Source organism: Podarcis liolepis (assembly GCF_965112155.1).
Source record: "Podarcis liolepis genome assembly, chromosome: 4".
Classification (NCBI taxonomy): domain Eukaryota; kingdom Metazoa; phylum Chordata; class Lepidosauria; order Squamata; family Lacertidae; genus Podarcis; species Podarcis liolepis.
In genome coordinates, this window is record NC_139558.1 from 1,151,642 (window position 1) to 1,167,416 (window position 15,775).

Consider the following 15,775-nt stretch of genomic DNA (forward strand, 5'->3'; position numbering starts at 1 on the left):
TGGAAAATTACTTTTCTTTCACTCTCTTCTGCAGGTTTAAACAATCCAGAAAAAAATCCTCCTCTTCTCCTGCTTCCGAAGGGGGTTCAGTAATTTTAGATGATGAAAGTTGATCCTTTACAAACGATTTTCTAAACTCTAGTTTGCCATGTCTTTGCTTTAATCTATCTACAAGAAACGGAAGGCTGACTTCCTGTTTAGACCTTCCCGCTTCAGTGCCAAATTAAGAAGAATTTCTTAATCCAATTTTCCATTCTACTCACAGATCATTGTTTAAAGTCCAATTGTCCAAATCTGATCTGCTCACGGGTAGTTGTTTTTGTAGCCAAATTGTCCCAGGAAAAAGGTAGCGCCTTCCAGCAATGGCTGTGCGGCTTCGCTCCACGGAAGAAGCAGCTGACTCTCAGCACCGCGCCACTAGCCCCTCTTCGCTCCGGAGCCCATAATTGGGTTCCTTTTATGAATTGAGGGGGCGCGAAAGGTGCCCGCCGAGTCCCATGGTCACAGGCTTCATCCGCCTGTGATTTTTTAAAGGGTCCCCGCTTCGCCGTAGCGGAACAGACTCGTTTTCCGTAGAGCCAGTCCCTCCGGATCAGAGGGAATCCCCCATTACCGATGGCGCCACCCCGGAAGTGGATCCTCCTGTCAGACTCCACGGTTTGAGACCTTGGGCATCTGAAAAGTTAAAGTCCTGCTGTAGAGGGCTTCTTTCATTCCAGGGTCACCAAGTTCTGGAAAAGATTGCAGAGTGGCTGACATGACATCCCAGTGTCCCATGTGTGACATCGCAATGAGCCAGGGGTGGAGCTGAACATGGCTGAACATGGCGGCAGCATAGCCCAGTGGCTGGCAGCCCCTGTCCTCCCTGTCCTCCCCCTGCCAGTGGTGGTAGCAGCAGCAGGAGCTGTCAGCCACCAAAGTCATGCTGTACCCAGCTCTGCATTTGCCCTTCTCTGCTCTCTGAAAAATGGGGGGAGCAACCCCCTAAACAAAACATGGGGGGGACTGCCTCTGCCCCTAGTAGTTGGCACCTATGCTTCATTCTGATATTGGTTGGTGTGATGAATTTTAGATGCAACACCAATGACCCGCTCATCAGGCATCCCGCTCATCAGGCACCAGAACAGAGTATTAATCTGAAAAGCAAATGGAGAACAAATGTAAGTCAGATGCCTGCAACACAGCAGCTGGAAGGTAAAAACTGTTAGAAAGTCTGGTAACAACATTTCCCCAAGTAACTTATGAAATAGTAATGATCTGAATCATTCAAAAGAATAATGCATGAATAACTTTATAGAGTAGCAAATTTTAAATAGAGAGAGGTTAGAATGACCGCTCTCCACATCAAATGGAGGGCACCCTTTGCATGCCCATGTGCAGCACCCTGGATTCTACATGACTCCTGGCAGAGCACTCCTGGACGCCTCCCCAAGTCACAAGCCTTGAGGTTCCCGCCAAACCTCAGTTCAAAGAACCAATTGAGACTGGGGAGGCGTAGCCAGGGGAGCGGACCAAGTAAGGGTTGGGTCCGCTCTTTAAGCATAAAAGGGAGTGGAGCCTACATGGCAGCTCTCAGTCAGCTTCATAGCTTCACCTGCCCTACCCTTCCTTTGCTTAGGCCTTTTACTGCAGGTTAATTTCTTATTTACAGGTATGCTGGCGCTGCTACAGTCTTACGATGGTTGCTGCTGAAGGACCAGGAAGGAATTTCCTTGCGTTGGCAGGTTTCACCTTCCCCGTAGCAAAATGTCACAACTTTGGCGGTTATAGGCCTTGGGAGGAATCCTTTAGTCTATCTTCCCTCATTGGGCGGGGGGATGAAGCGGTGACACAGCCCCCCCCCCCACAGCGGCGACCCCAAGGTTCCCCATTAAAGGGGTTGTGTTGAGGGGAGTCACTGGCCATATGCTGAAAGATTGTCAGTGTACTCCCCTGTGTTGCAGTGAAATGGGGCTTGGGCTCTCTGCTTAAAAATATGTCTTCCAGAGCCAGCCCAAACCCCACACTTTTTGGATAGCCCTAATGTTCCCCAGCTCCCCGGCTGGGGGCTGGGAGGGATAAACGCCCAATGTCTAAGCCAAGGTCTCCCTACATCTGAAAGCTTAATAAAGTTGTGGGCAATTGAATCCCATAACACATTGTCATGAGTCATTATTCCACCCGGCTGTCACCTGGGGTCCGGGGGGGGGTGTCTCCACCTGGGCATGCAATGTGGTCAGTTGACTAACTGGGCAGGGAGAGAGCACTGGTAATAAGCCACAGTTTTCATTACAATATTTGCAGAAACTACAAACATTAAATAGTAATGCATGCAACCACCTCCAACTGCTGGCATCCAGTAAAGAGCAGCTGAACTGAAAAGTCTGCTAAGAAGACAGACTTGTTGGCTAAGGGTGGGGGGGAGGGGGGAGTGCTGGAATAGCAAGGCTGAGGTCAGCTCCCAGCAGAAACTGATCAAATATAATCAAGAAAACCAAGGAGCTAATTTTCAAATTATGAACTGCAATAATAATTCTCACAATGAGGGAACCGCCAGAAGGCCCTTGGAGCTGGACCTCAGTGTCCAGGCAGAATGATGGGGGTGGAGACGCTCCTTCAGGTATACAGAACCAAGGCTGTTTAGGGCTTTAAAGGTCAGCACCAACACTTTCAATTGTGCTTGGAAACGTACTGGGGACCAATGTAAATCCTTTAGGACCAGTGTTATATGGTTTTGGCGGCCACTCCCAGTCACCAGCCTAGCTGCCACATTCTGGATTAGTTGTAGTTTCCAGGTCGCCTTTAAAGGTAGCCCCATGTAGACTGCATTGCCGTAGTCCAAGCGGGAGATAACTAGAGCATGCACCACTCTGGTGAAACAGTTTGCGGGCAGGTAGGGTCTCTGCCGGTATACCAGATTTACCCTCCGCAGTTTCAGGTTTTGTCAAACCAAAGATGCTGTGCATTTAAAAGATGCCCTTGTAATTTGATTTACATTGGCTCTACCACACTGGTTGTCTGTGTCCGTATAGGAGAGCATCAATCCCGTATTAGAAATAAAGTCATGGAGGCACCTTTGGGTGATCACTTCATAAAGCATCACCATTCGGATATAGACTTATTCTGCACAGTCCTATGGGTCAGTCAGAGAAAACATGGAATGATGAGGGATCATGTCAAACTATTACACCAACAAGAAGCCAAGTTGATTTTCCTATTTAAATCCCTGCACCCAGGGGAGATTAAATACTGAATTAGACTTTAATTGTTTTGTTTAATTTTCTTGTTAAGGTGGCTGTTGTTGTATTCTCCTTGCTATATATTGGATGCTGTACCTTTAAATTCAAGGTAATTCTATGTAATTCAGTGCACCTGCTGGTGGTCTTTATAATGCTACTAGGTAACAGTAGCCAACAGTGTCAGCTTACTACATTTTTGAGTGACAGCTGATCCACGGTTATTTGGTGTACCTTTGTGGACATTTGACTTGGTAATGTATCTGTTATTGTATCACAACCTGTTATAGAATGTGCAGGTATGTCATTTCAATCACTGTATTTTACAATAATAATAATAATAATAATAATAATAATAATAATAATAATAATAATAAATAATTTATTATTTGTACCCCACCCATCTGGCTGGGTTTCCCCAGCCACTCTGGGCGGCTTCCAACAAAGATGAAAAATACACTAAAATGTCACATATTAAAAACTTCCCTGAACAGGGCTGCCTTCAGATGTCTTCTGAATGTCAGGTAGTTGTAATGTAATTTATTGTAATGTAATGTAATTTATTGTAATGGATTTTATTTTATATCATTGCCAGCTGATGAAGAACATTTATTAAAACAGTCTTTTATCCCGGAAGGACTGTTCTGTTGCTTTTGCTGTGTTTGAAGTACCTACCATCATTCTTCTGTGTTGCTGTGCTTATAGCACCATCTTGGTCCAGCTCACTCTCGGCAAAATTCTGTATAGGATATTAACTTTGGAAGGTGTTAGCCTCAATATTCAATGATTCTTTATGGTCAACTACTAATCTGATAATTTCCTTTCATGGAATATCTACTTGACTCTTATTAGTTTGTGACTCCATGTACATATTGTATGTTTTCTGACTGTGAATTAAGAAACAGTTCAATAGTGTTATATAAATATTGTTAGCATACTGTTAGCCTACGTGTTGCTTTATGTTTGTCAGGGAGTACCAAATGGAGCTGGACTGGACAGCTGCCCTGGACACAGAATTGACCTGCGCCTCCATGGACAGCTGTGAGTCCAAAATGACTCCCAGGCTGCGCACCTGGTCCTTCAGGGGCACAGTTACCCCATTCAGGACCAGGGAGTCCCCCACACCTGCCTGCCCCCTGTCCCCCCAAAACAGTACTTCTGTCTTGTCAGGATTCAGCCTCAATCTGTTAGCCGCCATTCGTCCTCCAACCGCCTCCAGGCACTCACACAGGACCTTCATCGCCTTCACTGGTTCTGTACTTCGTAGTTGACTCTATGTTTAAGTTTTACCCACTATTACAATTAAATACCCCAAACACACACACAACTAGCATTAAGGAACAGGTCTGGCATTTCTGTTAGATCTGATGACTGTGCAGGAATGAGGCCTGGCTTTAAGGAAACTTGCATCCCGTGTCTGCTCCTTTGTGGGTTCCCAACAGGTACACCTGTTCTCCATCCATGTGTGGACCTGACATCTGGACAACGTATTTCCGCTCCCCACTGAAACCCTCAGTTCTTTCCCTGGTTCCAGTCTTTAAATAATGGCACATCTGCTACAATCAACTTCACAGCTTCCTCCTCCCTGCATTTCCCTTAAGAAAACCCCCAAATTGCCAGGTTAATAAGACTGGACTACAATATGGCAGGCCAGTAGTATTATCACCCCCACAAACCAGAGAGCAGATTGATCTGTCATGGCTTGTCTGAGGGGACCCAGTGAATTTGTGGCAGTGGAGAGAAAGGCACTAAGGACTTCCCAACTCCTGTGGTTAAAAATGAATGAATTTTATCTTTGGCCCTAGAGAAATTAACAGGAGGCTGTTAGGGGAACTCCAAAGAGAAAGGAGCAGAAGTAGCTGGGATGATTTGATGACTGGAAGGAGGGGACTTGGCAGTTGCGTTATGAGGAACTGAGCGGAGTCACAAGGTTGTGCAGCAGCAGATGCCACCCCAAACCCTCGTGGATCTGTTATTTCATTTAGGCTACCACAGGAACTGTGACTCTCTTCTTCGCACTGTCATATTACCTTTTGTACTTTGCTGTGAACATCATCATGCCATTGTCACTGCCTGCTGCCAGATTGCTCTTCGTACAGTTTTGCCACCAATATTTCACTATGGAAACTGTCATTCTATCCCAAACATGTTTTCAGTCTAGCTCACAAGCTGTCATTTGGCTCTTTAGACTGCCATGCTACTGTTCAGTTTGGGATGCTGTCATTCAATCTTATTACTGTTTTATGGACTAACACACCATTCCTGACATTTCATCCATCAGCAGCTTCCATGACAATCTATTCATTTTCCAGGGAGGGCTTCTTGTTTAAAAAAATAAAATAAATCACCATTCCAGTTCTTTTCTGCATCAAGACCTTCTTAGGAATACTTCCCAGTAGTTCAGCTTACCAGGAGAGTGAGGGTCTAATTAATGGCACATACAATTGCATGTAAAAAAAACCACCCCAATTTATAACACCCATTTCTAAAGTAATACAAAGAGGCAGCAAGAGGGCAGGGAGCACCCCAGCCCTTCTTTGCTTCTCGTTTCTCTTCCCAAGTTCTCTCCCCCAACAGCTGATTTCCCTTCCCCACAGTAAACATGAAAGTCATTTTGGGGCGCAATGTCATTTTGGGGTCAGTGAGGAAATCTAAAACCACCCCTCCTTCTCCACACAAAATTACCATTCCCACTGTATATACAATAACCAATCTGAAAGGTGAGTAAAGAGGAACAGGCAACATGGCAGCATCTGAACCTGCACCTGTCTGTGGTTCAGACCAAGAAGCCAGGCCAGAGCAAGAGGCCCCCATTCACTGAAAGCTGGCTGTAAATGAGATCCAGTGAGAGCAATAGAACCTATTAGTCAATTAAGTCCCTTTGCTTTCAATGACTGGACTGGGACTAGAAACCGTGTAGGACCAGATGGAACCTTCCTGGCTCTTTGCATCTCCTGATTCCTAATGAACTGGTACCTGCAAGAGTATCGGAGGTATCTGATTCACCTGAGCAAGGCTCTGCTGGGGCTCTGGTGCGAGAGCACTGAGACACCTCATGGTGAAATTACAGCCAAGTGTCATAGGCAAATGTTTCTACATTTTCCATATGCTGATCTCCAGGATATATTTCTAGTGAATTCTCCCCCACAGGCAGCCTACTAAAAGCTGGCGAATTCACATATCCATTTTCTGTATTAAATACTCATTTAGGTATTAAATACTGCCATTAAAATGGAGTTACAGGTTGTTAAACTACCAAAATAGACAGCAATCCTAACCCCACTTTCCTGGGAGTAAAACCCACTGAACTGAATGGGACTTACTTCTGAGTAGGCATGGTTGGAATGGCAGCCCTAGATGGCTTTGTGATGGGCCATTTGCCACTTCATTAACTTTGTCTTTATCTGTAGAAGAATCTTTGCTGTTTTTGCTAGAAATACAAACATGGAAATTAAATGTGAAAGGGAACACACACAGCAAAGGTAATTGATTTGTAAATAGCTGGTGAGATATGCATGCATATTATATATATGCATCAGCAGATCACAGAATCATAGAATTGTATCTTTGGAAGGGATCCCAAGGGTCATCTCGTCCGACCCCCTGAAATTCCTAAAAACCTCCAATGAAGGAGAGCCCACAACCTCCCAAGGCCATCTTGCACAAAGCAACACCCGATGGAAGTGTGGATAAAGGTTGCAACAGATTGTGGCACTTTGGTACCTTAGGAGTTCGATTTGCATTGTGGGTTTCAGTTTTGAACCATAATCTCTATAATAAACCTTACTCCTGACAAAACAGAGTCCGGTCATTTAATTTAATCAGGAAGCAGGCATTTCAGCTCTGTAATCCATCAGTATTTGAAATGTGAGATATTTGAAACTGCTCTGTTTTACAGTTATGGAGGGCTCACAATCTATTACCGTTATCTCAACTTCTACAATGGCAAATACTAATGTACTGTTAACAGGGGCAGGAGAAATGTATTTTCAGATTCATAAAACATTTTAAAATATATATATGGAGAGATACTTTGACAGTCAGTGCCTTGTTGCCCCATGTGAATCATATCTTCTAAAGAGAAGTTAATATTAATTGTTTGGTAAATTAAGATAAGGGTTCATTAGGGATGTTTTGAAAGAATTCAATTAACTTTCACTTAATGCTCTCTCCATTCATTTGGAGATGACACATTATTTCAAGAAATCACTAAAAAGGAAACTATGTGAAATGGGGAATGCTATAAGACCAGGCTGTGATGCTGGTTTCACTGCTGCCCAGTGTTAAAACAATATTTTTTGTAAAAAATGCAACATAATGGTTTCACCTTGGAAAGGTAGCAAATAATATACTAAAATAATTAGGAGCTACCTTTGTGAAATCATATTACATTGACGACAAAAGGAGGAAAATGTGCTTTGTAAGACATCTACTGCATCTTTATAGATTTCTATAAAGATGAAAAGAGGCAACAGGGGACTTCTGGTCTCAAGCGAATGGAGAAAAGGAGTGCCAGTCTGATCATCAGCCAACAGGGGACAAAGAGACTATCTCCTTATGGGAAAGACTTGTTGGGATTTTATGTAACCAAAACTACTAGTGTGATTAGTATAAATCACATGAGATGTCTCAGAAGAGTGTGGGAATGGAAAACTGTCTTATCTCTTCCGTCTGAGCGTGTTTTTGTACTGTACTTTCACTTTTGCAGTATGCAACAGTTGTTCTTCCAGAGACTGGAGAACACAGACGTGATTATGGATTGGCTGTATAGAATGTAAATAAAATGAAGTTTAGATCTATGGATGTTTCTTTCTTCTTGCTGTATGATGCTAGAAGACTTGTGTGCACTTTTCATATGAAAAGTGTTGCAGAAAGGCAGTCTGGAGATGAAAGGACATGCCATTCCAGAGACATGCCTACCGGGAGACGCTCAGAGGTCCTGGGAGGGGGGGGGTCGCCATCTCCCCAAGAACTTTTTTCTAACAAGACTCACATCTGTAACTAAGTCTGCCTTCAGGGATCCAACTGTGAACTGCTGCTGCTGCTGTGAGTAAACTACTTTATTATAACTTAAATAAGATTGTGGAGTGTTAATTCTTTTAAGAGGGAAATAAGGGATCTTACCAGGAATCTATATTGAGAAGCTTAAAAAAGCTTGCAACCAGCGACCCGCTGTGCGTTTAAAAGGGAAATGTTAAAACTCTGCTAAGTTATAGAACTTGCTAGTGCAAGTTAGGAAGGATATTATTAAACAATATATCCTCTCCTGCCTCCCTGAACATTCCCACATTGAGCGGTCCAGCAGTCCGCAAAAGGGCTCTCCCGCGACCCTCAAACCCCTGTTCCGAAAGGAATGGGGAGTGTGGGGGGGGGGAGCCAGTGACTAAGCCTGCAGACATGGCAGTGTCACAACTCCACGGGAGTGAAGCCTCAATCTCCTCCCTGAAGCAGAGATCTTCTGAAAACTACATTTAAGCCAATGGAAATGTAAAGAAGATTAATTATTGGATCTAATTAGGCTGAATTCGGCACTAGATGGAGGAGTAAAAAGGAAGTCCATCCCTATCTTCTGGGTAATTATCATTGCATGAGACACAACTCAAGAACTACCGTCCCATCTCCCTCTTAAATGTGGATTACAAAATATTTGCAGACATTTTAGCAAGTAGATTTAAAAAAGTTCTAAATGAAGTAATCCATAAAGACCAGGCAGGCTTTCTCCCAGGTAGACATTTGTTTGCTAACACAAGGAACATTATTGATATTTTGGAACTCTTGCAAACAGATGTCAACATAAAAGCAGTGCTAATTTTTATAGATGCGGAGAAGGCCTTTGACAACATCTCCTGGAAATTTATGAAAGGGAACTTAGAAGGGATGGGAGTGGGACGGGGTTTTGAAAATGGGATTGACGCAATTTATTCAGAACAAAAGGCCAAATTGATAGTTAACAATGTGGTTACAGAAGAGTTTAAAATTGAAAAAGGAACACGACAAGGTTGCCCTATCTCCCCATTGTTATTTATCTCAGTTCTGGAGGTGGTCTTGAATATGATTAGAGGAGACCGGTTGGTGGAAGGAATACAGGTCGGAGTGAAACAATATAAACTCAAAGCTTTTGAGGATGACCTAGTTTTGACCCTGCAGGAGCCAGAATCTAGTACGAAAAGAGTATTACAAATAATTCAAGATTTTGGTCGGGTGGCAGGATTTAAATTAAACAAGCAGAAAACTAAGGTAGTGGGAAAAAACCTGACAGATGCAGAGTCAGAACGGTTTCAGAGAGAGACAGAGTTAAATGTGGTTAAGAAAGTTAAATACCTAGGGGTAAACATAACAGCAAAAAATCTGAGTTTATTTAAGGACAACTATGAGAAATGTTGGTCAGAAATTAAGAGAGATTTAGACAGCTGGACAAGACTGAAACTTTCCTTGTTAGGCCGAATTGCTGCTATCAAGATGAATGTATTGCCAAAAATGTTGTTTCTGTTCCAAACATTACAGATTGTGGATAAGACAGAGTGCTTTCGGAAGTGGCAGAGAGATATTTCTAAATTTGTCTGGCAGGGCAAAAAGCCCAGAATTAAGTTTAAGATACTAACAGATGTGAAAGAAAGAGGGGGCTTTGCCCTGCCAGACTTAAGGCTCTACTATGAATCAGCAGCCTTCTGCTGGTTAAAAGACTGGCTACTTCTCGAGGACACTGATGTGCTGGATTTGGAAGGTTTTAACAATGCTTTTGGTTGGCATGCATATTTATGGTATGACAAGGTTAAGATTAACAAGGTTTTCAAGAATCATATTGTCAGAAAAGCAGTGTTTAATGTCTGGACAAAATATAAAGACTTACTGGAAAATAAAACACCAAGGTGGCTTTCACCATTGGAAGCTAAGGCCCGAAAAAGACCCAACATGGAGGCCAATTGGCCAAAGTATTGGGAAATACTAGAAAAAGATGGAGATAATTGGAAATTGCAGAGTATGGAGAAAATGAGAGATAAAGTGTGAGATTGGTTACATTACGCTCAGATTAAGGAAGTTTTTAAACTTGACAAAAAGTTAGGGTTCCAGGTGGAGAAATCGAAGTTGGAAACGGAATTGTTAGAGCCTAAGACTAAGGTACTTTCAAGAATGTATAACTTGCTGTTAAAATGGAACACACAAGATGAAACGGTAAAATCAGCCATGATAAAGTGGGCACAGGACATTGGGTACAATATCATGTTTGAGGACTGGGAAAGGCTGTGGACTACTGGGTTGAATTTCACTGCTTGCAACGCTTTGAAAGAAAATGTAATGAAAATGATATACAGATGGTACATGACCCCAGTCAAACTTGCAAAAATATACCACTTGTCTGATAATAAGTGTTGGAAATGTAAAGAAAATGAAGGAACATTCTTTCACCTCTGGTGGACCTGCCCTAAAGTGAAGGCTTTCTGGGAAAAGATATATAATGAACTGAAAAAGGTATTTAAGTATACCTTCTCTAAGAAACCAGAGGTATGGTGGGCCAAGGGGTGGTAAAGAAGGACCGAACATTCTTTATGTATGCAACAACAGCAGCAAGGATACTTCTCGCGAAGCACTGGAAAACTCAAGATCTACCCACACTGGAAGAATGGCAGATGCAACTGATGGACTATATGCAATTGGCTGAGATGACCGGCAGAATCCGAGATCTGGGAGAGGAGACGGTAGAAGAAGATTGGAAAAAATTTAAGATTTATTTGCAAAAACATTGTAAACTGTATGAATGCTAAGCAGGATGCTTGATCATAAACAATTTGGCACCATCAAAATAGATGAAGAGAAGTAGGAAGATAAGAAAATGTAAGAAAAAACAATTTTTATTTTGGACAAACAGTTGGTTAAATTTAATTGATAATTAGACAGTAAGGATGGAAGTAAGGTGATAATTTGCTGGATTAAATTTTTTTAACGTGGAAGGTAGGGGCAGGAGATGTGAGGAGGTCACAAGAAGATAAGAAAGTATGTTATGTTTTGTTACAATTTTGTTTGATTATTATATTGTAACTTAAAAATTTCAATAAAATATTTATAAAAAAATAATTATCACTGCATGGTAACAATTTGCATGTGAGTATGTTCTTAGTTTTACTTGACTCTATTAGATATATGTCTGTCAATAGGAAAGTTGGATTAAAAGCAACTGAAACCCATTCTTTACTACCTTTTATTTACAATGAAGAATTGTGGAGATGACCTTGAACTAAAGCTGAAGGTGAATTTGAGCCCAGCAGAGAAAACTTGAAACAAGATTATTGAAGTACTCTGTTGGGTGAGTGTATGGAAGCATCTGTGGGCTTTGCAAGGCACATTTTGGTTGGAGTAATTTAAAGAAGACTGAACTTGTCTCTAAAGTTTCTTTTTAAAAGACAAACTGGAAGTTTAAAGCTTGGAAGTGGCCAAAGAGGCTGCACATCGACAGGAAAGGCAGTGCCAGGAATCGGACAACATCTGAGAATCCCGACACTGCCTTTTTGGAGCTGGAAGCCTGGTAAATCTCTCCCTGGTTGTGGGAAGGAAAGAAGGGCATTTGGACTTTGCCAGAAAAGAGGAATTATAATGATATTCCACTGTTTGTAACTCTTTATTTTACTTCAAGACATTTTTAAAGAACTGGATCAATGGAAATGCAGAAGAATTTTGTTAATATAAGGAACCAGAAGAGGGAATGGAGGGTTTAAAGAATGAGGTTTAAAGAACCTCAAAGATAAGGTTTTGAAATGTGTTTGTGAATGGGGATGGGGGGGATTTGACTTTTGTAGCTAACTGTGGAAATTAATTGTGAAAAAAACAAATAAAAAAATTACAAAAAAAGAAAAAGAGCCAACAGGCAATAAAAATATTGAGAAAACAATTGCTTGCAGCCAACCCGTGTTCCTGAATTTTCTAGGAGGTCAAAACGAAGACTGTGGCAAACCCTTGGCAGCTATTTCAATTTTGGCTTCCTCTGTCAAGCTGCAGTTCCCTCCCAACTCCTGGTCTGCATTCTGTGAGCTGATTCAATCCTCTCAGTGAGCCTAGCAGGCACCATTCATGTGCGGCACATTCAAAGCATGTGGCTTCTCCCAACGAATCTTGGCAACTGCAGTTTACCCCTCACAGAGCTACAGTTCCTTTTAAAACTACAGTTCCCAGGATTCTCTGGGGGAATCCATGGCTTAAACATAGGGTGTTGATGTGACCATATCCCAGCATTGCCTTGACTCAGATCACAGGCCTCTTCTTCCCATTCATCTGTTTTTTTTCTGGGCCTGTGGTCATCGGGATTTTTCTGGCTTTGTAATTCCATGGCTGTAGGTCAACCCTGCGCACACTATGGTCACCGTCCTACAAAACGTGCCCTGAGATAAAACCGAACTTAACCTGTAGCAAAATTTTATTGTTGCTCAGGCAAAATGGCAGAGGAAGACAATTGTCTCCACTGTTCTGGGAATACTTCTCTTGTTTCTACTTCTTCTTTTTTTTACCCAAGTCAAGCAAGTTGCAGGAAGCCAGTTTGGCAGGTGGCTTTGCTGCCACCAGTTGCCTGTCAATGTCCGGCAGACTAGTGGGCCATACATAAAGGGGAGACTTAGAGGTGTGTGTATGTGTTCATACACCCCCACACCTACACCCACAAAGACATATAATTCCAAATAGCATTTTTAAAATCAAAACATGCCACTTTGGAGCTTATTCGGAAAATATGGATTCAGGGCAGGGGGGACTTGAAATGCTCTGGGAGGATTTTTGCCCTTGGAAAGAATTATCAACAGGATCCATTTCTAGGGTGTTTGATACAGCAACTTCTGAAACCCTTTGGAAGTAATCTCATGTTGTGAAATCTTAGGGTTCCAAAATGCAGAAGCAATCTCCTTTTCCATTGTTTTCTAAAGCTGCATATTCCCCAGAGAGCCAAACAGAACTGAGAGGTGATATTGGTAACCAAATGTTAATGATGCGAGTCTAAATAAATCCATAGGGGAATGATCAGTTGTGTGGTCAAAAGGTTTTTGTGGAAAGGAAACCAATATCCACAAGTGATGGGACTGTTTTTGCTGGTGAATGTCTCCCAAGGCAGGCTTGGATGTGACGCTGGGCACTCTTCAATACCAGTTTCAAACTAGAAAAGATCCACTTTAAAATGCAAGCCAAAGAAGACTTCCAGATCCCCAAGAGACATGCCTCCCACTTCCCAGACATCCTCCTCTCCTATATCCAGCATTACCCATGTGGGTGGCAACCATGGGAGAAGCAGTGACCGGAAGAGAGAATACGGGGCTTCCCCCCCCCCCATCCTGATGTGCTGGATCACTGCTGCACCTCTCAGGCTCCATGAGCCCTGGGAAATGCCGTTCTCCTAAATGTAGGCCATTCTGCTGCAGCCCTTAGAATCATAGAATCATAGAGTTGGAAGAGACCACGAGGGCCATCGAGTCCAACCCCCTGCCAAGCAGGAAACACCATCAGAGCACACCTGACATATGGTTGTCAAGCCTCTGCTTAAAGACCTCCAAAGAAGGAGACTCCACCACACTCCTTGGCAGCAAATTCCACTGTCAAACAGCTCTTACTGTCAGGAAGTTCTTCCTAATGTTTAGGTGGAATCTTCTTTCTTGTAGTTTGGATCCATTGCTCCGTGTCCGCTTCTCTGGAGCAGCAGAAAACAACCTTTCTCCCTCCCTTGGACTAGTTGCAGCTTCCCAAAGGAAACCCCACATAGACGACAGTCGGCAATTGTGCCAGAGTTGATGAAGGAACGGAATCGGATAAAACATGCTCCTGCCTGCTGACCAGTCCTCAGCTGGACCCTCTGGAGCAGGCCTAACTCTGGCAGCAAGCACAGAGGGATTGAGAGCCAAACCATTCTGGAAATTGTAGCTTTGAGAGAAGAGGGTTCTCCTAACAACTCTCAGCACTCTTAGCAAACTATCCAGGGGTCCTTTGAGGGAAGCCATGACAGTCTAAAGTGGTACCATCGTACATTAAATTTATCGTGTGAATGTGGCCGCAGATATGGCACTATTTTTAAAGAGGCACCTAAGTTTTGAGAGGGGATGATTTGCATGGGGAAGCAGCCAGGGGGAAGGTGCTATTTTTTCCATCAACAAAACACCCCTCCAGATACTTTCTTCCCCAGGGTTCCAAGTGAATGTTTCCCCTGTGAAAGGGTGGGCCTCTGTGGGGCTCCTGCTACACATATACTGAGTCCCAGGGAAATATAAGTGCAAATAGAGATTTCTCAGTCCCACTGCCTCTGAACTTCACCACTCCATATTAAAAGAGTATTTTGAGTCTTCAATAATTGTACTAGCAATATCAAATGTACGATGCTGCACATCTAATTCTGAAAACGAGGGCTGTGGTTCTCAATAAGATGAGAGAAAAACATAGGAAATGGGGCTTATTTTAGCTCACAAACTGTGTTTTGTGTTGTCAGTTCTAGTTCTGTTTGTCATCAGCAAATGTACATGCCAGACAGTAAGTCATTTGAGCTCTCTATTCTTCTATTCCCATGAGAGCCTTTTCAAAGAGGTGAAATGATTTTTGCCATCAGAGCGTGAGTCACGCATGCAAACTTTAAAAGTATTTATGATTCCCTATGTTTAATTCTCTGTGGCGCACAGTCAGGTACATTGTTTGCCAGACTTATTTTGGAATGGATCTGGGAGAAATGAATGTTTTTAACCTGTTTCTTAAGAACAAATAACAGTGAGGTTCAAGGAAGCCTCTAGGCTCCCCAGGGAAGATCCTCACATAAAAATGTTTTCAGATGACTGCTATTAACCTCTAACCACTTGCAACAAGCTACGGTGTATTATGGAATTGATTAAACCATAGAGAAATGTAAATATCTTGCATATTTGTGATCAGAGAGAGAGATGAAAAAAAAGAGAGAGAGGCACAGACAGGCAGAGAAGGAGAGACAGCTTTAAGGTTTCTGACTGTGGGAAGCCTGAGAATTGTAAAAAGATCACACAATTTCTATCTGAAGAAGTGTGCATACACAAAAACTGATACCCAGAACAAACTTACTGGTTCTCTAAGGTGCTACTGGACATTTTTTAAATTTTTTAATTTATTTTGACTGTGTCAGACCAACACGGCTACCTACCTGAATACACAATTTATATGGCTCTGTTACTAATGTTAAAATTAGGGCATGTCTTCACCATTTGGTGACTAGAAATACCAATACTAATACTTACAAATCCTTTCTGAAGGTCCCATTATTTCAGCAAACATTCCAGCTAGGTGTGAGGCCCAGACGCTTGCCAACCAAGGCATTTTTGAACTCAAACACCTCCCTCCTCTCAACAAAAAATTGCTGGCAAGGGCTTCCACTTTGGTTGGCAGGGATATATTTGTTAAAATAAATATGCCAGTGCAGTTCTTAAAACAACAACAACACAGTATTCTGCACCTGCCTACTGCAACAGCATACTCTCCAACACAATGCAGCCCAAATCCAGGGCACTATCGTCTAAGTCTGAAATCCTGCACAAGTTACGTGACTCGCACAAGTTTGTGGACCCAGAAAAGCGTACTTG

General features: G+C 42.6%; 1 protein-coding gene and 1 long non-coding RNA gene across 2 annotated transcripts in view; one reads left to right on the top strand and one right to left on the bottom strand.

The window, feature by feature from the left end:
* Positions 1-15,775, top strand: part of LOC310706001 (endogenous retrovirus group K member 21 Gag polyprotein-like) — a 293,977-nt gene that overhangs the window by 44,433 nt on the left and 233,769 nt on the right. The gene's annotated exons all lie outside the window — the stretch shown is intronic.
* LOC310706098 lies at positions 640-12,315 on the bottom strand. Its single transcript, XR_014525670.1, has 3 exons — positions 12,115-12,315; positions 6,539-6,645; positions 640-731 (listed from the first exon to the last, which is right to left on the bottom strand). It is a non-coding gene; the product is annotated as an uncharacterized lncRNA (long non-coding RNA).